The sequence below is a fragment of the Mustela erminea genome, chromosome 4, assembly GCF_009829155.1.
Source record: "Mustela erminea isolate mMusErm1 chromosome 4, mMusErm1.Pri, whole genome shotgun sequence".
Lineage (NCBI taxonomy): Eukaryota > Metazoa > Chordata > Mammalia > Carnivora > Mustelidae > Mustela > Mustela erminea.
The window spans coordinates 57,089,110-57,112,288 of NC_045617.1; the positions used below are offsets into that span (position 1 = coordinate 57,089,110).

At 36.9% G+C, this 23,179-nt stretch overlaps 1 protein-coding gene across 1 annotated transcript in view; it reads left to right on the forward strand.

Annotated features, from left to right (window-relative positions):
* Nucleotides 1-23,179, forward strand: part of EPM2A (EPM2A glucan phosphatase, laforin) — a 162,292-nt gene that overhangs the window by 17,416 nt on the left and 121,697 nt on the right. The window lies entirely within an intron of this gene.

Genomic DNA, 23,179 nt, shown 5'->3' on the forward strand with positions numbered 1-23,179 from the left:
ATTCCACACACAGTGTTTCTAAGTAGATTTTCTGCATGTAATTGGAGTTGTTTGTTGATTATCATTTCTCACCCATGTTTTACTGGTGAACATTCCTTTTTTTTTTTTTTTAATATGAAAAACTCATTAGTTAACTTTCTGTGCCCCTTTAGTGTTTTCCTGAAAGTAGTCCCGTTTAGGGGTATTGAAAGACTGACGAGTTTCTGGCAATATTGTTTTTCTAAAACTTGTAATGGGAACAATCTATCTAGACTTTTTTTTTTTTTTTTAAGATTTTATTTATTTGGCAGAGAGAGATCCCAAGTAGGCAGAGGGGCAGGCAGGGAGAAAGGGGGGTAGAGGGAGGCTCTCTGCTTAGCGGAGGGCTCGATGTGGGGCTTGATCCCAGGACCCTGAGATTATGACCTGAAGGCAGAGGCTTAACCCATTGAGCCACCCAGGTGCCCCTCTATCTAGCCTTTTAAGTGTGAAACGGTTTGTATGTCAATTAAGTTAATTATCATTTGAGAGGTCTTTGTTGATTTGTTAGTTTTTTTCATTTCGTTTTGTTTTAAGATTTTATTTATTCATTTGAGAGAGCACAGAGGGAGAGTGAGAAGGAGAAGCCTACTTCCTACTGAGCAGAGAGCCTTCTGCAGGACTTGATCCCAAGACCCTGGCTCAACAACCTGATCCACCCAAGCTCCTCATGATTTCTTACTTTTTCCTAACCAACAAGATAAAGGGCAAGCATTAGGATGGAAGACAGTATCTGTATTCACTTTTATCTGCTGCCTCCTTTGCTAGAACTGCATGTCTTTCTCTCTTGAGAGTGGACTCTTGCTTGTTCGCTCTCTCCCTCTCCGTCTTTTTCTCTCTCTCACCCTCTATTTTCATTAATTTAATAACTACAGCCTCCAGTGTCACCTTTTATATAATTTTCTCTCTTTCTTCCCCTCTCTTCGTCTCTCTCTGCAATTGTCTTTTGAGACTCACAGATCCCTTACAGTAGAGGTTCCCAGAATGTGGTCCCTGAGCCAGTAGCATCAGCATCACCCTGGAATTTGTTAGAAATGCAGATTCTTGGGTCTCTCCATAGACTTAACCAGAAACTTGGGGTGGAAAATAGTAATCTGCTTTAACAAAGGACTTCAGGGGATTCTGATGCACAGTTCTCACTCACAGTATGAGAACTTAGAGAAGAGCCTAGGACATGCCAGTCCTCCTGAATGGTGTGGTATTGGAGTGGCTATGTATATACACACATGTATATTACAAAATTAAGAGTAGTGGTAATTTATGAATGGTTATGATGTATGTTGTCTCAGTCTTACAGTTATATGACAAAATACATTGGGTACCATGGTGGCTGGACATTTTTTTAAAAACTAGCATTTACTAGGATTTAAAATTTACTGTTATTACTAGTATTTCATTTGCATTTCTTCTGTTCAAAGTGAATTTCAGTGCAACTTATAGTTCATTAGCATTAAGCTTTAGATTAGCCGTCATTCTCACTCTTGTTGAATGGTTGTAGAGTCATGTGAACATAATAGATTTCTAGGATAAAAAGAGTAGAAGTACACAAACACTGGGTTAAATCCCTACAAAAATATTTGTAAGAATCCTTCCAACTCAACCTAAAGGTTGAGTTTCTGGCTTATCAGAAGTATATAAGTATATAATCTTTTTTGGTCTTTGACCCTGTGCTACATATCCTATCGATATAGTTGCTATTATTAACTATCCCCTGACAACGGATATTGAGATCTTAGCAACTTTGAAGATAATGAAATTTTCAACAAAACATACATATCCCTTGAAAATACGGTAGCTTATATTACTATATTGATAACATATTGTTAACCTCTAGCAATCTAAATGTAGTTTTTGGCATTTAGAAGCAAAATAGATTTCTTCATACATTGCATTCCAACCTAAAAAGACATAGGATTTATTAATTTTAAAAATTTCCCAAGGAATAGTTATACAAACATTAAATAATGTGTTTCATGCATGTCACACCATATTAGAATGTGATGTGACCTAGGACCTCCAGAGGTGGATGTTCAGAATTGCAGTAGAAGAAAACAATTGGCCCTCATTCTCTCAGTAAACTGGATGAAGTCTTTTGATGGAAAGAATTTCACTGATAAGTGTCCGGCTGGTTGTCTACTGCTGTAAGTAGTTTCACTTAACACACTTCTGAGACCTAGAAAGTAAGAGAATATTAGTTATCCCTTTAAAGAAAATCAACTTGTCAATGACTCATCCACTGTATTTAATGTAATTCAGTGATGGGTTTAGTTAGGTTTTGATCTAAATCTGAATTTCAAATAAGTTTTGAGGTATGTTAGTAAGGATAGACCAACTTTAGTAAACTTTGTTCTAAATAAAAGAAGACAGATGGTTTCTTCCTAGCGTCACCTTTTATGTAATTATTTTCTTTGATTTAAAAGATCAAAGTTAGTTCAAAAGATAAAAGCTCCTATTTTAATGATGAAAAAACGGAGGCACTCAAGACTGAGGTACTGATGACTGGGGGTATTTCAGAGAAATGTTCACTTTTCTACTTTACTAATGAAAGAGAAGGGACAGTTAGATATAAGGAAATTACTTTGGAGAATATTGTTGCCTACAATACTTGATTCCTAATATGTATTTTAGAAAGAAATTAGGTAATATCAAGAGGGAAAAAGGTAGAAATAAATTAAGTATGGATGTTGTTCTGAAAATCCTTCGTAAAAACTGGGTCTTTTGCTGAGTTTTTACAATTATTTTTTTGTATCTGTGATTGATAAAATTCTATAAATTTATTGTTTATTACATATATTTATTTGCATATATAATCTTCATATATTGGCTAAGTAGATTTTGATATATCTTGAGATAAGTTAATGGAGATACATCTTCAGGTGCTTTTTTTGTATCTTAGAACATTTCAGAACTGACATTTTGTATTCAGAATGCTTGACATTCAAATGTGTTATTTGGGGATTGACTTTTCATTAATAACTACACAGAAATAGGTTATCAAGATGCTTCATGAATGTGCTCTATAGAAATACAGTAAAAGGTCATTGATATGAATCTCCTGTTTTTTGTTTTTTTCCTTTTGACATGCTGGTCTGAGTATTGTTCATTATGAAGAAAAGCATTTCTGAAGCAAAACTAACAACATAAGTATGTTTCTTTTCACTAATACCAAAGATTTTAAGCATCCCCTAACTCATTTTTTTAATCTATTTGCATGCAAGTATTGTGACAGGAAATGGTTCTTCAATACATAGCTAGTTTAGTGGTGATAATATTGTGTGTTTGAAAGTAATAAAACAGCATTTATGTTGAACTCTTTAAGACTGACCAACTCACCAAATCAAATTATCCTTTCCCAGGAAAAGCAAATTCATCAGGTTTAATTTTTATGTTTTTCTAATATAAATTGCTAGAATTATTTTTTTCTCAGACAAGATCCTTTAACAGATAAATAGGTTGATGTATGTGTTGCTTCATTCTTTGGCAAAGGAACTGACTAGAGTTAGCTTTCCCAGCCCCTTTCAGTCAAAGAGTAGCATTGTTATATTATTATTCACTGATCTAAGATAAAAACAGTAGCAATAATGTGTTACTGCTCAAAAGATTGAAGTTGAAGATAGGAGATCCTGCCCTTTGCTGCCTTCCTGGAATTTTATTTTCACTGAAATCCTCTTTTCCATGTTGATTGTCATTACTTCTTTTTTATGCTATGACTTCAATTTTCTGACCTGGTGATCAAAATAACCTAGACGAAGTACACAGAGTTTTTAAAAACTTGTTCTAATCAGCATATTTTGAGTAGTTTTGGTCAGTAAGTTTAGATTTGATTAAATAACATATTCAGCTTCTTTTAAAGTCTCAGCTCACAAATTTGTAGTGATAAAAAACTGAAGTATCAGCATTCAGGTTTAACTATTTGATTCAAAGAAATCAAGCTGTTGAAATGGAAACAATCATAAGTATAACATCTGATACAGAGTAGAATTACCCAGTGAATAATTATGTCAAGTGGGTGCCTTTTATATCAATTGATAACTTTAAAAACTCTGACTTATATTAGAAAGATTTGAAGTAGAGAAAGGTATTGATCCCTTACAACATTCCAATAGCTTTGTGATTAAAAACTCTGACATAAAGAAATAAACTGCTTTGAATGGTTAATAATTCAGTGGAAATGAATTCTCAAGATTCTTGTGCTGCATGTAAAATGTTAAAATTATATTGTTCACTTGATCAGTGTTTAAACACCAATCAATCCTAAAAACTTGAATGCATTCTGAAAGGTAATTGCACTGACTCATTCACTTACCTCCGTTGTCATTTAGATTCCAATGTATCTGTTATTCCCCTGATTTACATTAATCGTTGGTTTTTCCTTAAATGCTAAGGGATATAGTATTTCTCGAAAAATATGCTAAGTGAAAGAAGCTAGATACAAAAGGCCACAAATTGTGATTCCATTTATGTGAAATATCCAGAATAGTTAAATCCATTGAGATTAATGGTTGCTAGGGGCTGGTGGGGAGGGGTGGGGATCGTGGGAAGTGACTGCTTAATGCGTACTGGTTTTGTTTCAGTAATGAAAATATTCTAGAACAAGATAATATTGATTATACAACATTGTGAATGTACTAAATGCCACTGAATTGTACACTTTAAAATGGTAAGTTTTATGTTATATGTATTTAACTACAATTGCAAAGTGCAAGTAATTTGCAGTTATTACAAAAGCCAAAAATTACCTTGTTCTCAAGGTTTATGAAATGCTCAAGTATGGTTTAGAATTAATTTATAGCATTAACAATGTGATGGATTTATTCAGGTAAAGGTCCTAATGAAATTCATAAATCCCATCACAGAAGTATGGCTAACAAAAGCAGAAATAAAGTTGTAATTCATCACAATTTATTTTAATACAATTTGGACTGTGAGCAATTGGCTTTCATGTCATTGTTCATATTTTACTTTTTACCTTATGATTCCTTGGGGAACTTCTCAATCACATTTTTTAAAGTTCTGTTTTTAAAATCATGCTTTGAAAAAACAATTTGTATAATTTTAAGGATCATTTTTTATAGTTTTATACTTTGTGTTCCTTTTAAAGAGCAAATACAGTGATGTATTACATAAGACTAAATTAATAAATTGAATCATTGTATACATTTTGTATTCTTTTGTATTATCTTATGGGAGAAACATTTGAATCTTGAGATTGGTAGGTACTTTAATGATCATTTAGTGTCTCATTTTCTTTTTGGAGAAATCAAAGCTTGAATTTTTCAGTACGTGTGTTCGTTCAACAGGCTTTTGTTGACCACTCACACCAGGTACAGCTGAGGCTTGATTCTGGAAGGTTGTGATGTGCCTAAGTCGACACAGGGAACTGCTACTTCCTTCCCTTCCCCTCATCATCTTTCTCCACCTCCCCTTCCAAATCCTAAAATCAGGTAACTATGCTAGATACATGGACAAATGGAGAAGTTCCAGAGAAGGAAATGCTTTAGGTAGAGATTCGCTTTAAGTGGTTCTTCGCATAAATCTTCCCCAAACACTTTAAAGAAATGTTCTTTTGTGCAGTAAAATACACATGATCATGAAAAATTTATTACTTAAAAGGACACAATTATTAACAATTAAGTTTACTTTCATGACTTTGGGAAGAAGTATTTTCATATTACTTTAAGCCAATTATTTTCCACTGTTTTCTAAGGAGCTGGCTTTAGAAAACTATTGATTGCATTCTTGGTTTAAAAAAAGTTAAGTTACTTTGCAAATAACTGTGCCTCTGATATGATTGGGGGCACATATGCCACATATGTATATGTCCCAAGTTAAATAAGTATAATAAAATTAACCAAATGAGGGGTGCCTGGGTGGCTCAGTTGGTTAAGTGTCAGACTCTTGATTTTGGCTCAGGTCATGATCTCCTGGGTCATGGAACCCTAGTCTAGTCAGGCTCCACACTCAGAAGGGAGTCTGCTTCTCTCCTCCCTCTTCCTCTGCCCCTCTGCGCACACATACTGTTTCTCTTCTGAGTAAATAAATAAATCTTAAAAAAAAAACTTTGCAAATTAACTGAGTGAGGTTGATGGTGTGAACTAAGCTATCAGAATAAACAGTAGATGACCCTTGCATTCTAATAGCTTTACTCATTGCAACATGGTCTAAAGTCAGAGAATGGGAGGAAGTGAAATAAATGCAATAATTCATACTATAATAATTGTGATATTTGATGATTTCTCATTAACTTGATTTTATAATATTTCTATGATAGTTGGGACTTACTGCCAAATGCATTATCTGACCCATATTTCCTTAATCATCACTTCTTATTCCATCCCCTGGAGGCTACATTTCTGTACCATTTCCCAAATGCATTATATACTTTCATGTCTCTCACCTTTACTTATCCCTTTCCTTTGCCTAGAATGTCCTCCCCTAACTTCTTTGTCTGGCAAAACTTTAGTTCATTGGTGAGGATCCAATTCTGATGTCACCTGTTTCTTCCTAGATCATTCCAATCCACCGAGCCACTCTTGTCTATGACCTCCCTCACCCTTTTTTTGCTTGTACCTCTTTTCAGTATTTATCACACTGCACTCCTATTACCTGTTTGCTGGTACCTGTACACTTATGTTTTGTGGATCCCTCTAGGTAGAAACCACGTCTTAACTTGGCTTTGGATCCCTGGGCTTGGCAGAGGGCCTTACACACACAGAGATGCCTGTTGAACTAATCATGGACAATGATTAAATAATTTTTTTTTAAGATTTTATTTATTTATTTGTAAGAGAGAGAGAGTGAGAGCGAGCACAGGCAGACAGAGTGGAAGGCAGAGTCAGAGGGAGAAGCAGGCTCCCTGCGGAGCAAGGAGTCCGATGTGGGACTCGATCCCAGGACGCTGGGATCATGACCTGAGCCAAAGGCAGCTGCTTAACCAACTGAGCCACCCAGGCGTCCCAATGATTAAATAATTTTTAATGCTGTTTCAGTTAGCTTTTGCTGCATAACATACCACCCCAAAATTTCATGGCTTGAAGGATGTTTAATTAATTCATGATTAGTTGGTTGGGCTCTTCTTGTCTGGCTTGACTTGGCTTGGTTGGCTCACATATCCATGGTCAGTTGATGGGTCAGCTGAAGGTTAGATGATCTAACACAGCCTTACTGACATGTCTGGCAGTTGGTGATCTTTAACTGGGGTCATGTGGATGATTAGGCTACATGTCTCTCATCATCTATCAGGCTAGTCCCGGCTTACTTACATGAGAGTAGCAAGAACAGTAAGAGAGTAAGTCGCATTGTGCAAGCCCACTCCAAATCGCTGCATGCCATGTTTGTTGACGTCCCATTTTCCAAAGCAGTTACATGTCCAAGTCCACATTCAAGGGGTGAAGAAATAGACTCTACCTCAAGGGGAGGAGCAGCAAACTCATGTTGCAAATGAGTGTGTTTATGGGAACGGGGAGAATCATGTCCACTTTAGTCTATCACGAATGCTTAGGAAAGGTCCCAATTCCCTCTTTAGATTTTTCTTATAAAAACCCTTGAATATTTAAAATTAGGGACAATTAAAAATCAAATGTATCCTTTGCTTTTTCTTTCTTTTTTGCACACTGGAGAGAGTAAAAAAGTACTGAATTTTGTTCCTCAGAGAAACTTCAGAATTTCTTGAGGGAAATGGAGTCAGAATAAAAGAATCACATTCTTGAAAATCCTCTATGTTTCACTCCTCTGTGGTCAAGGGAGGATCAGGAAGTTACCAGATCTTATAGTTTCCCCATACTGGTCCACTGTGATGCAGAAATAGTGGCAAGGTTTTCTCTCAAGGATGTTGGAGTAGTATGGGGTAAACATGCAAAGCATAGAGAAAAAATACCAAAGCTGGAGAGTGGAGAAAAGTTTGGGAAACTTCGGGGTCCCGAGTATCAGAGTGGTAGTAGAGATCTAGGGAAGAGAAGAAAGGCTGTTCTGAGAAATGTTAACGTTGCTTATGTTGTGGAATTTGTTGATGTTCTTTGGCAGAGAAAAATAAAGCTTGGATTCTTATTCTGAAAACTCATGGACTCATGAATCATGCTTCCTTGAATGTAACTCAGTGTAATGACAGCCACATAGAACACCAATTACGTTAGGTTTACAAAATTAGAATAATAGCCCTGGAGATATAACATTGATAAATTAGTAGGCTTCAGATGTATGTTTTGAATTGGGGAATTTATGACCAAAATTCATGTATGGGACTAATTCTGAGTAGCAATGCATTTGGGGCTGGAGGGGACTTCATTCCTGAGGGCTGTCTTAGCAGCTGCAAATGGTAGGAGATGATGTGTTGTGGGACCAGCGACTCCTGAGCAGCGGAGGTAGCAGCAGGGGGAGGATTGTGTTACGAAAGGGACTCATTATACTTGTGTTTACAGGATCTACAGTCATGGTCCATCTTTCATGGCTGATAATAGTAATTTGTGTATCCTTTTTTTGTTTTTCTTTACCACTTTTGTTAGGGGATTATGAATTTATTAATTTTTTCAAAGAACCAATTTTGTCTTTCTTAATTTTATCCCTTGTTTGTTACGTGACACTGACTTTTGCCTCTTCTCCTTATTATTTCCTTCGTTTCTACCTTGTGTTTAATTTGCTCTTTGTAAAAAAAGATTTATTTATTTATTTATTTGAGAGAGAGAGAGAGAGAGAGAGAGAGCACATGTGTGCACAGGCAAGTAGGGGAGGGAGCAGAAGGAAAGAATCTGAGCAGACTCCCTGCTGAATGGGAGCTTGATGTGGGACTTGCCAGATACAACAACCCTGAGATCATGACCTGAGCCAAAAGCAAGAGTGGGATGCTGAACCAAGTAAGCCACCAAGGTGCCTCTGATTTGCTCTTTTCCCAGCTTGTTATTGTGGAAACTTAGATAATTGATTTTAAACATTTTTTTCTTTTGTAATATAGGCATCGAAAGATGGAAAATTCCCTCAAATCACTGCTTCAGTGGCATCCCACAAATTTTGATGTTACTTCATTATCACTTAGTTCAAAATACTTTTTCACTTCTCCTGGGATTCCTTCTTTTATTTATTTAGAAGTACGCTATTAAATTTCCAAATTGGGGGAATTTTATAGATAATAGTTGCCCCTGATTTCTGATTCCATTGTGTTCAAACTTAAAACTTTTTGAAATTTATCGTGACTTTTATTTTAAGGCCCAGCATGTGGCCAATGTTGATGGTAATCCGTGTGCACTTGGACAGGATGTGTATTCTGCAGTTTGGGCTGTAGCAGTGAGTAAATGTCATGCAGATGTTTTATCTTCTTACTGATTTCTTTTAGCACTTGCTCTATTAATGATTAAGAGAGGGGTGTTTTCTTCTCCAACTGTGATTGTGGATTTATTTCTGTTTTTGGTTCTATCAGTTTTTACCTCAGGTATTTTGAAGTTCATCATAGGTGTTCACTTTATTATTATGTCTTCTGATGAACCCTTTTACTTTTACAAAATGTTTTGCTTGATCTCTGGTAAAAGGTAGGCTATGGAAAGGAAACTCTATGGAAAATAAATAAAACCGGAGAAAAGAATCAGGAAGGAGGGGATGAGAGGCACTTCGCAATTAAAAAAAAAAGATCGTAGTAAGCCTCCTTAAGAAGACACCATTTGAGCAGACTTGAGGAAGTTAGCAGAGTGGCTATCTAGGGGAAGAGTGTAGGTAGCGGCAAGTACAGATGCCCCCGAGACCCAGTGTGTTAAATAGCTTCAAGGAAGGACAAGAAAACCAGTGTGGCTGGGGCGGAGTGAGTGGTGGGGAAAATAGCAGGAGAGACAAAGAGGTAATGGCAAGTAAGGAAAGGGTTAAGGTACAGGCCGAGAGGGGTAGGGGGCCCCTAACTAGGCTCTGAATCTATTCCTGGCAGACAGAAGCACCAGAAGAGAGTGAAACAGAGATAAGCAATAGACACCCCCCCTACCCCGCTCTGCCCAAGATGTGAGGGACTATTTTTCTTTGGGGGCCACAGTATGATCACAGAAAATGATCAGACCTCAAAGAAGTAAGTTCTTAAGGATGTTACCATAGTCCTTGCTCAAACCAAGATGGCCCAAGATCTCAAGGCCTCAAGCTTCCTTGAGTAGGAGATGATGTGTTGTGGGACCAGCGACTCCTGAGCAGCTTTCAGGAGTTTTCAATAAATGACAGCCACTAAAAGCCCATTTGGGACCCCTTTCACTCTAGAGAAGTTTTTCTTTCCTTTCTGCTCTCACCTTCATCTAATAAGCTTTCACTTCACTTCACCCTTTTGTGTCCATGAGATTCATTCTTCCACTCCATGAGACAAGAACCCAACAATCCGGCAACACTGGGAGACCAGATCAAGGGCCTTGAAGGTTTTTGTGAGACTTTGGCTTTACAAGAAGTGGGGAGTCAGTTCATGGCTTTGAGTCTGACTTACTCCATGCTCTAATGTCCTTTTAAAGGGATCATTCTGGCTGTATTGAGTCTAGGTTATAGTGGAGCAAGGAATAGAAACAAGATGAACAGAGGGAGAAAAAAAAGGGAGGAGCAAACCAGAAAACAGTCTTTTAACTATAGACAGCACACCGGGGTTTGCTGACGGGGGGGTTGGGCTGGGTGATGGGCTAAATGGGTGATTGGTCAAGGAGGGCGCTTGTGATGAGCACTAAATTCTACTCTTGAAACTAATATTATACTGTTGGTTAACTTAGTGAAATTTAAATAAAACCTTGGAAAAAAATAGGTGTTGTGATAGTTGTGTCTGGGGCTGTCAGTAAAGGACACTGCATCTTTGGTCGAATGTGATAGAGGCACTGAGGGGAATTTTTTTTAAGTTATTTATTTATTCATTTGAGAGAGTGAGAGAGCAAGCAGGGCGGGGGGGGTTGGTGGGCAAAGGGAGAGGGAGAAACAGGCCTCCGGCTGAGCAGAGATGCAGGGCTGGATCCCAGGACCCTGAGATCATGATCTGAGCTGAAGGCAGACGCTTAACTGACTGAGCCACACAGTCGCCCCGTAAATTAAGTGAATTCTTTAGCTAGTAACAAAGATGTCTGATAATATTTGTAAGATTGCCTTAAAATCCATGCAGATTATACTACCAAAAGGATAATGGGATTTATAAAGCATCAGTCTCCCTCATGTGGTTCAGAGAAAATACATCATGCGAAATGTAGGTATATTCGTGGGAAGTTTTGGAAATGAACACCATAAAATACGTGTTGTTAATGTGAGATCGTGAGATAAACCTGCCATTCTAACAAGTAGATGTTTTAAAATATTAAAAAGTAGTACATGTTAAGTCTAGGAAAATAGATAATATAGATAAAAGTGAGAAATATTAACATCAAATTTCTATTACCCAACAGTAATCATACTTAACATTTTTATTTTTATATTTCTAGATTTTTCCTAACCATATTTTTTACCCACATGATACTATACTGTAAATATTATTTTGTGATTTCTATTTTCTATTTTAGTAAATTTTTGTCCCACCTATACCCAGGCCATATTCAATAATACCCAATTCTGCAAAATGTTCTTTATAGTTGCTTTGTCCCATGCAGTATCTAATCTAAGCCCACATAGTACATCTAGTTGTTATATATTGTAAGTGTCTTTTTAAACTAGCACTATCCTTTTTTATGACACTGACTTACTGAAAAATCCCGACCAGATTTCTGTGAAAATCATCTGCTGCCTTTGTCTGATTACTTCCTCGTTTAGCTTTTTCCTGCATCCCTTGTATTACCTGAAAATTGAAATTTAGATTGAGTTAACCATTTCTGACTAGACTATATCTTAGCAGATATTATATTTATGATGCCTCCAGTACTTTTAAAGCATATGATGACAATTATCATGAATTATCATGAAAAATTACCATAAAGATAATTCAAATCTCTCATTTAGTCATCAGATTCAATTCTATCTTCATGAAATTCTTTACCAAAGCAACCCAGGAAAAGTGAAAGATCAATTTGAATTTTATATCCTTTGCTCTTCTTTTCTTTCTTTCTAATGGATGCATGTGAACAATGAAATTGTACAACTGAAGAGCATCAGGAAGGAAAGAAGGAAAGCAAGGGATCTTTTCATTTACAAACTATGTAATATATGCTGTTAGATCATAAATTTATTTCATTATTTAAGATTTCAAAATATGAGAGTGACAATATTGAGAATGTTAGAGTAAGGACCTCAAATATCCTCTTCTCCGTAAGAATAATGAAAATACTGGCAATATAGTCAAAATTTCCTCCCCCACCCTGAACACAGGAAATTAACCAAAGACTTGCAACAATCCAGGTAATACGTATTCAAGAAAAATGGCTGAATCTCAGTAGGAACAGCAAGCTTGTGACATCGTCCTCTCTTAAACTCCATGGAAATCTTGAAAACCAAGAGCTTATAATTATGGTGCAAACCAGCAGCTAGCAGCAACGGGAGGAGGCAGAATGGGTTTGGAAGTATTTCAAAGTCCCTTTCTCAGAGAAATGTAATTATTCAACTTATCCGGCAGTTCCCTGGCAAATTCCACTTGCAATGCGTATCTTTATTTGATCTGAATGAGAGATCCCCCAATGTGAACAACCTTCATCCAAGGGCATTTATTGGAAATAACCAGTGATAGTTTAACTTTGTAGCTATGTGAGGCTGTGATAATAGCTGGGGCAAACAATAATCTAATGAAAATATTTAAAAGGAAAGGCTGAGAAATGCTATGTCCATGGAGGGGTTTTGCAAAGCTCTAATATATTATTGGGAGTCTATAAGGTCGGTTCAACATAAAATTATTTCATGTGATACACGATATTAACAGAATAAAGGACAAAACTCACATAATTAACTCAATAGCCGTAGAAAAGCATGTGACAAAATCCAACACTCTTTCATGATAAAACTACCCATTAAGGCGCCCCTGAGTGGCTCAGTCATTAAGCATCTGCCTTCAATTCAGGTCAAGTCTCAGGGTCCTGAGATAGAGTCCCCAGTCAGGCTCCCTGCTCAGCGGGATGCCTGCCTTTCCCCCTCTTACTCCCCCTGCTTGTGTTCCCTCTCTCTGTCTCTCTCTCTGTCAAATAATTCAATAAAATCTTAAAAAAACAAAACACAACTCATCAAACAAAGAATTGAAAGGAATTTTCTCAACCTGTTAAAGGGTGTATACAGAAAATCCACGTCTACCATTAAACTTAATGGCAAAGACTAAAAGCTTTTCTCCTAAGTTCAGGGACAAAACAAGAATGACTCTTCTCACCATTTCTATTCAACATTGTATTAGAGGACTTACCAGAAAAATTAGGGGAAAAAAATTAAAAAGTTAAAAAATAAGTTTAAAAAAAGAATTTGAAAGGAGTAAGTAGAATTCTCTATTTGCAGACTGATAGATCTAGTATATAAAAAATTCTAAGGAGTGTACTACAGAACTATTAGAACGAATGAATGAGTTCACCAGGTTTGCAGAATAAATCATCGATTTACTTCAATTAAGTAAATTGAATAAAAATTTTAAAAATCAATTGTATTTCTATAAGTGGCAACAAACAATCTGAAAATAAAATTAAGAAATCAGTTAAATTTATAGTAGCATTAAAATAAAAAAAAATACTTAAGAATATACTTAACCCACTATAGAGTATTATGCCTCCATCAGAAAGGATGAATACCCAACTTTTGTAGCAACATGGACGGGACTGGAAGAGATTATGCTGAGTGAATAAGTCAAGCAGAGAGAGTCAATTATCATATGGTTTCACTTATTTGTGGAGCATAACAAATAGCATGGAGGACATGGGGAGTTAGAGAGGAGAAGGGAGTTGGGGGAAATTGGAAGGGGAGGTGAGTCATGAGAGACTATGGACGCTGAAAAACAATCTGAGGGGTTTGAAGTGGGGGGGGGGTGGGAGGTTGGGGTACCAAGTGGTGGGTATTAGAGAGGGCACGGATTGCATGGAGCACTGGGTGTGGTGTAAAAATAATGAATACTGTTACGCTGAAAATAAATAAAAAATAAATTTAAAAAATAAAGTAAAACACAAATGAGGTGTAGAACAAGGGTTAGCAAACTTTTTCTGCAAAACACAAGATAGTAAATAATTAAAGCTTAGCAGGTCATATGGTTTCATATGGCCACAGCTACTCAACTCTGCCATTGTAGCATGGAAATGGCCATAAACAAAACTTAAACAAATGAGTGTGCCTTGTTCTAATAAAACTTTATTTACAAAAAAAAGAGAATAAACTTAACCAAAGAAATTCAGACTACATGCTAAAAGCTACAAAATATTGTTAAAAGAAATTGAAGAACATCTAAATAAATAAACAGAAAAACATCCTATGAAGACTTAATATTGTTAAGATGGCAGTAGTCCCCAGATTGATCTATATAATCAATAGAATTCCTATCAAATCTCCAAAATGTATTTTTTACAGAAATTGACAAGCTGATCCTAACATTCATATGGAGGTGCCAAAACAATATAGCTGAAACAGTCTGGAAAAAGAACAGAGTTTTTTCTCACCTTTTCCACTTTTCAAGCTTACTATAAACCTGTTAATAAAGACACTATAGTACCAACCTAAAGATAGACATATAAATCAGTACAAGTGAGAGTCCAGAAATTAACTTTTACATGTGTAAATTTTCAACAAGCATGCCAAGACAACATTGAGTTGTCTTGGCATGCTTTAAAAAAAAAAACAATAGTTTTTTCAATAAATGGTTTTGGAACAACTGGATATTCACATAGTAGAGAAGGATGTTAGACACCTTCCTTATACTACACATAAAAATTCACTCAAAATGGACCAATAATCTAAATAAAAGAGCTAAACTATTTTTTTCTAAATATAAGAGCTAAATTATGTTTTTCTTCTTAAAGAAAAAAATAACATAGACATAAATATTTGTGATTTTGGATTAGGCAATGCTTTCTTATATATGACATCAAAAACTCAAGCCACAAAATTAAAAACATACATTTTTTTTGACTTCATCAAAATTTAAAAATTTTTCATCTCTTATTTTAACATTCTAGAAGCCAAACATTTTAAAATTATTAAGCCATCCTTTACTAGCACTAAATTTTCCAGCTTTAGATTCTTCAATTTACTTTTACTTAACCTTGTCATATATTGACAAGGTATCATCCAAAGATGATACACAAACGGCCGGTAGCACATAGAAAGCTGCTCAAAATTCTTAGTCATGAGGCACCTGGGTGGCTCAGTCGTTAAGCATCTGCCTTCGGCTCAGGTCATGAGCCCAGGGTCCTGGGGTCGAGCCCCACATTGGGCTCCCTGCTTGGTGAGAGGCCTGCTTCACCCTCTCCCACTCTTCCTGCTTGTGTTCCTCTCTTGTTGTGTCTCTCTCTATCAGATAAATAAATAAACTCTTTTAAAAAAATCCTTAGTCATTAGGGATATGCAAATCAAAACTGCAATGAGATAGCTCTTTGCACCCACTAGGATAGCTATAATTAAAAAGTAGAAAAGTAACGAGCATTGGCTCTTTCCAAGAAATTGGAAGACTCATACGTTGCTGATGTGAATGGAAAATGCTGCAGGCACTCACAACTGGTAAAACTCTGTCTTAATTTTAATTTTTTAAAAGATTTTCATTTTTAAAAGTTAAAAAGTAGAGCTACTGTACCACCTAGTAGTTCCACTCCTAAGCATTTATACCTGAGAGCATCGTGAACATATGGTTACACAAAAACTTGCACACAGATGTTCATGGGAGCTTTATTTGTATTTGCCAAAAAAGGAGAAACAACGCAAATGTCTGTCAATGAGAGAGGGAGAGGCAGAGTATGGTATATCCATACAATGAAATGTTTTTTGGCGATAAAAAGGGATGAATTACTAATACATTCTAAGACTTGGTTGCACCTTGAAACATTGTGTTATGTGAGAGAAGCCACTCATGGGGCCACATACTGTATTAGTCCATTTACACGAAATGTCTGGAATAAGCAAATGCATACAGAAGGAAAGTTTATTAGTTGTTTCTAAGGACTGAGGTAAGAAAGGGTGGGGGGAGTTAATATTTATGGGTATTGGGTTTGGAGGATAGTGAAAATGTTTTGTGAATATACTATAAAGCAGCGAATTTTACATTTAAAAAGAATGAATTCTATGGCACACCCTACAAATACGTCTCAATTTAAATGCTCCAATATGGGGTACCTGGGTGGCTCAGTCGGTTAAGCATCAGACTCTTGATTTCAGCTCAGGTCATGATCTCAGGGTCATGAGATTGAGCCCCATGTCTGGCTTCCTGCTGGGCATGGATCTGTTTGGGATTCTCTCTCTCCCTCTGCCTCCCTTCCCACACTTTCTCTCTCTCAAAAATAAAAACTAAAATATCTGTGTAAAATTCACAGAATTTAATATTGTTCATTTAAAGAGAGTTTTGAAAATTTCACCTGGACCTTGTATTGTCTGCTTTTCATTTGATCATCAACACTGTGTGTTGTTACAAACAGAAATGTTCAGAGCATGAATCTCATTTGCGTGCGGCAAGGTTGATCTACCACTCATAATTTCCTCATTTATCCTTGCCTTTATCTGCATGAAAAATTTACCCACGTGCAAAATTAAAAATAAAACCAATTGTAACATCACAGCACATAAGCACTTTCAATAACTCATTAATCCTGCAAAGGAAAAGGCTCAGCAGCCATTGTCACCCAATAATGAGTGTGGCACAGAAATGGACTTGGGCTCTTTACCATTCCCTTCATGTTAACTCTAACATCCTCTCCATTCTTGCTCACTCAACCAAACATTTCTGCAAAGCCAGTGAGGGGGAGTGATGTTTGTACAGGGATGAACTTTAAGCACTGTGTTCCTGTCAAACTTCGGATCTTTGACACTAACAGAAATTATTATAAGAGACACCGGAGTTGAGAGCTTGAGAACAATGCAAGTCATGGGTTACTGAATATTAGCCTCCTAACATAGCCTCCTAAAATTAGTATCTCTTTTTTGGATGTATTTGTATTGCCACGCTACCATGATTCAGCTCTCTGTGACCTTCACTCAATGCTTTCTTGAAGTTGCAGTTGCCACCTTAGGGAGTTAAAGGTTGGCCTTAGGAAGTCCTGATATCAAAGGTTGTGTGGGGACTTAGAGCTCATTGTTCTCATTGCCTGCCGTCAGGGTGCTGATAAGACTGAATGCCAAAAAAGAATTTTTTAGACAAAACGCTAAAAGGAATGCAGAGCCACCCAGCCACTCTGCGTTGTGATCCCCTTAGTGGGAATGTGCTCCATTGAACAGCACTCGGTGCTCTGTACATTCACATTCTATCTCCATACTGACTTTCCCTCGGTGTGGAAATATGATTATCTTCTCCATCTAATGTTAAACAGAAACCCCCACCGGTGCTTCACTGCCCTCCTCACTTCCATCTATCCCATCCTATCTCTCAACTCTTTATGTTGAGTCTTTTGAAAGAGCGGTTGGTTCTCACTCTGCCCTAGCTCAGGTCTTATTCATTAAGCACTTTGAACAATTTGATTTCCCTTCAACACAGGCAAATAAATCATGTTCAGCAATAACCTTTTGGATTATCAATTCCATTAGGATATTTTCATGTTCTTATCTTATTCCAACTTGACACTTGAAACTCTTGCTCCTGTATCTCCCCTCTACTACACCCTCCTACTTTTCCTTGTATTTATTTTGGTTGCTCTTAGCTAGACTTCTTAAGTGCATGGACCACATCTTATTGGTCTTCCTATTATCAAACTTAGTGTATCAGACAGAACAAACACACAAATATTTGTCAAATAAGTGAATAAATGTTCCTTCTCCATCTCAAGGTTCTTCTCTAATACCAGTGGACATCAGAGCTTTGTCCTTGGTCATCTTCTTCACACACATTCTGCCCATATAAACGGACAATCCCGTTTACTTTTCACCTTCAGGTATACCAGATTTGGTAGCTCCTAAATTTAAACCTCTTCTAAACTCCAAGTGATTGACCCAGTTGTCTTCCAGTTAATGTCTCCTGGATGGCCTGCAAATATCAGAGTTCAACACGTACAAAGCCTTCCTCATCCGTCTTACGAAAAGCATGCCTTAATAAGAGGGTTGATCAGTTGTTAGCAGCAGAGATGTTCAGACCCTTTGTTCCCGTTAGTTGTTCCCTAGGTGGGAGTGCTTTTGTTCCTTTAGTTCTCAAAGAGAAACCTTGATGAGAGAAAATTTTTTCTTACCAATAGACTGCTGATTTTTTATAGTATAACCTGAATGGCTCTCTGAATTTTTTCTCTTTGCCAAAGCCTTAGATTCCCTCTTTGATTGTTCTAGTTTGGGATGGACTAGAGACTGAAGGAATTAGTGGGAAGCAACAGTGTGCGCGTGTGTGCGCCTGTGTGTGTGTGTGTGTGTGTGTGTGTGTGTGTATGAGTCCCATTACATGAAGAAATTTGTTAAGAAAAAAAGACAGAAAAAATCCGTTTTGCTACTTATATAAAATAAACAGCTTTAAAATATTTTTATTTATCTGGAGATAGATATTGAGCATCAAAAAATTTAAAAATCTTTCAAGCATGAATGTTATTACATTTTATACCTAAAATCCCATAACTAGCTCCTGACAATTGACAGTTACTAAATAATTTCATATTCTTTTTTTTAATAAGATATTTATTTATTTATTTATTTGACAGAGATTACAAGTCAGCAGAGAGGCAGGCAGAGAGAGAGAGAGGAGGAAGCAGGCTCCCCACTGAGCAGAGAGCCCGATGTGGTGCTTGATCCCAGGACCCTGGAATCATGACCTAAGCCAAAGGCAGAGGCTTTATCCCACTGAGCCACCCAGATGCCCCTAATTTCATTTAATACAACCAATTCAGTTGCATGTCATTGACCTATCTGCTTGTCTAGAATTGCCTTAGATATTGATTACAAATAATGACTGGTCTAATACTAATATACTCAAATTTTTTACCACTTACTTGTTTAATCAAAAGGTAAATTCAGAAACAAGATGGGATCAGAAAGGAGGCAAACCATAGATACTCTTAATCTCACAAAACAAACTGAGGGTTGCTGGTGGTGGGTGAGGGGTTGGGAGAGGGTGGTTGGGTTATGGACATTGGGGAAGGTATGTGCTATGGTAAGTACTGTGAAGTGTAAACCTGGCGATTCACAGACCTGTACCCCGGGGCTAATAATACATTATATGTTAATCAAAAAATAAAAAAAAATATATATATATATAGAGAGAGAGACAGAGAGAGAGAAGGTAAGTTTGTTCAGGGTCGTCTGGGTGGTTTAGGCAGTTAAGCTTCTGATTCTTGGTTTCAGCTCAGATCATGATCTCATGGGTCCTGGAATTGAGCCCTCTGTGGGGCTCTGTGCTCGGTGGGGAGTCTGCTTGAAAGATTCTCTCCCTCTGCCCCTTCCTCTGCTTTCTCTCTCGCTCACTCACTCACTCAATAAATAAATCTTTTAAAAAAGTAAATCTGTTCACAGTTTATAGATTTGTACAATGTATAGTTCAAATATGTCATTGGACCTAGAGTATTTTACTAGTTATGGCATTTTAATTTATCCAATGGCTTTTTGCTTTGATACTAAACCATCGAAATGTTAAAAATGAACAGATTAGTAATTATATGGCCACATTTATTTAATGTGAAATATATGTATAATAATGCAAAAGATGGTTATGTAATCAAGAAGTCAAGAGCAATGAAGAACACAATGAGTCTTATACTGGGATTCAGCATCTTTTCATCTGCTGTGAGGTAGACAGTACAGGTACTGTGTAACTGTCGTTGCCCCTATAGTAAAGATGATACAGCTGAGTCAACATGACACAGAAGCTGAGGATTCTGTAGGAGAATTCATGAGTAAGTAGTACTCCCCAAAGTACTTCAAAAGTATCATCCAGGGCGCCTGGGTGGCTCAGTGGGTTAATCCTCTGCCTTTGGCTCAGGTCATGATCAGGTCAGGTCAGGTCCCGGGATTGAGCCCGGCATCGGGCTCTCTTGTTCAGCAGGGAACCTGCTTCCTCACCCCCCTGCCTCTCTGCCTACTTGTGATCTCTGTCTGTCAAATAAATAAATAAAATCTTAAAAAAAAAAAAAGTATTCATCCATTCTCTGGCTTCCATTTTTGCTATGAGGAAACAGCTGTCAGTCTAGTTATCTTTCCTTTGTATATTACCTTTTTTTTTTCCCCCCCTCTGCCTGCTTTTAGGATAAACTCTTGGTCACTGGTGTTCTTTGTTTTCATTATGATAGATCCAGCTATGCATTATTTTTTGTCCCATTTGGGATTCATCATCATTCTTGAATCTGAAGATTTATATTTCTCAAGAAGACATACTGTAAGTCATATCAAAGAAATGTGAACAGTAAATAGAAGAAGATAGAGAAAGAGAGGTTTAGTTGGTTTGTTTCAAGATGAGAGAAATAGTAATATAAGTGTTACTGATGTATCTGATCCAGGAAAGAAAGAGAAATTGGTGGCACGGTGGGGGAAGGGCTATTGTCATGCCCTTGAGTAGCTGAGAGGAACTGAGATCATGCGGAGTTGGAGTTAGCCTTAGCCAGGAGGACTGACATGTACTGTGAGAGAGGGAAGGCAGAGTGTATGAATCCACATATATTTTATTGGGTAGAAAAGGGAGAAGCAATAGCATCTAGTACTTTTCCTTTATTTGTATACTTTCAATCAAAATTTCTTCAAATTGGCTTTTTTATCTGTGGCTATGTAAGTCGACATGAAAGAGCAATTTGTGTCAGAAACTTGCAGGGAGTTTAGAAAAATGACACTTGTCTTGAGTCTTCGTTCTCAATCATGGGTGGTGTGATACCCTGGGGGACATCTGGTGACATCTGGAGACATTTTGGTTGACACAACTGCAGATGTGCTACTGGTATCTAGGGGGTAGAAGCTACTGGTATCTAGGGGGTAGAAGCCACAGATGCTGCTAAACTTCCTACAATGCACAGAAAAGCCCCACAAAATAATTATGTGGCCCCAGAGGTAGATAATGCTGAGGCAGAGAATAGCGCTGGTGTGGAGGAGTAGTGAACAAGCTTTTCTGGAAAGGGTAAGGTAGTAAACATTTCAGGCTTGGAGGCACGTTGGTTTCTGCTGCATGTCCTCAACAATGCCAGGTTAGTGTGAAAGTACATGAGGACAATATGCAAATGCGTGAACCTTCCTGCGTTCAAACAAACATCATTTTCAAAAGCAGGTGAGTGTCCCATTGACTCTTTTCCTAACCCACGATCTAGTAGAAGCTTTTACTTCTGCTGCAAACACCTAAAACATAGAAGCAAAGTTTACACTAATCTTCACTGGCAACAACGATGATTCCTGATGATGTTGGTGCTGTGATAAGTTGGCCATGTGCCTAGTTGGTGCTTAGTGAATGTTTTCAAATCCAGACAATTATAAGTTGGTAAGTCAACTGTTTATTTCAGACATTAAATATCTTCCTATCACTATTTTTTTCTCCTGAGATGATCTCCTAGTAGCCACTGGTCCTATCCACATCCTTGTGATTTGGGGCTTCTCGTGTCTGCTTTTCTCCATGACTACAGGGATATCTCTCCTCTATCCCCAGACACATTAGTTCCTCTCTCTCTCTCTCTCTCTCACACACACACACACACCACACACAGCCGAACTACACTGAAAGGTGTTTATTTATTATTGACCTCATTACTCATCTAATGGTTTATTTTTCTTCTGATATTATTAATCAGCACATTCATACATACTAAACAGATACAGTTTTTCATTTTATTGAAAAAGACTCACTATTCCTTTTAGGACTTGCCAATCCCAAGCATTATGATATTATAGTTTAACCAAATCTTTAAGTCATTCAGAATCAAATCTTCACTGATCAGACATTGAAATATATTCTTTATAGAACTATAAAATTAAATTTACTTTATTATTTTACAATTTTCAAAAATCAAGAAAAATGCTACCTTTCATCTTTTTTTCAAAGTTGTATAAGTTTCATAGAAATCTATCATTCTTGATTTTGAGACACTAAGTTAGAATTATTGTCCAGAGTTTTCTTCCTATGTTATCTTTAACTTAGCTAGCAATAAAAGAATCACATCTAAATAGTGAGTAGAAAAGTTATCTTGACATTTTTAATATTTTCCACTGAAGATGTGGCTTGTATTGTTTGGGAACTTATATGTAATTCAAAAGTTGAAAACTTTTTCCCTCATACCACAGTAATTAGCTTTGTATTTATTCTCAGCAAGACTAAAGTTCATAATACATATAGATCTTTAAAGTATGACTTTTTTTCTAATAAAGGATCACTTTTAATGTACTGTGAAGGAAGAAATGCAGCTAACATGGTTCAAACATTTCAAAAGAATTTGCCAGAAGTTAAAAACTAAGATAATAAAAGAAGGTAGGCCAGAGAGTGAGAAGATTAGAGGAAAATAATGATTAACTTATGGAAATTAGATGGAAGAGTAAAATAGAAAACAAAAGAATTCCTATGCATGATGGGCAATGAGAACCATGACAAAGAATGTTTCTTAAAGCTTCTACTTTCAGTATATCTTTTTATTAATTAAAAAAAAATTAATTAACATATAATGCATTATTAGCTTCAGGGGTACAGGTCTGTGAATCACCAGGTTTACACACTTCACAGCACTCACCATAGCACATACCCTCCCCAATGTCCATAACCCCACCACCCTCTCCCTACCCCCACCCCCGCAACCCTCAGTTTGTTTTGTGAGATTAAGAGTTTCTTATGGTTTGTCTTCCTCCCAATCCCATCTTGTTTCATTTATTCTTTTCGTACCCTCAAACCCCCAACATTGCATCTCCCCTTCCTCATATCAGGGAGATCATATGATAGTTGTCTCTCTCCGATTGACTTATTTCACTAAGCATAATACCCTCTAGTTCCATCCACATTGTCGCAAATGGCAAGATTTCGTTTCTTTTGATGGCTGCATAGTATTCCATTGTATATATACCACATCTTCTTTATCCATCATCTGTTGATGGACATCTAGATTCTTTGCATAGTTTGGCTATTGTGGACACTGCTGCTATAAACATTCAGATGCACTTGCCCCTTTGGATCACTATGTTTGTATCTCCAGGGTAAATACCCAGTAGTGCAATTGCTGGGTCA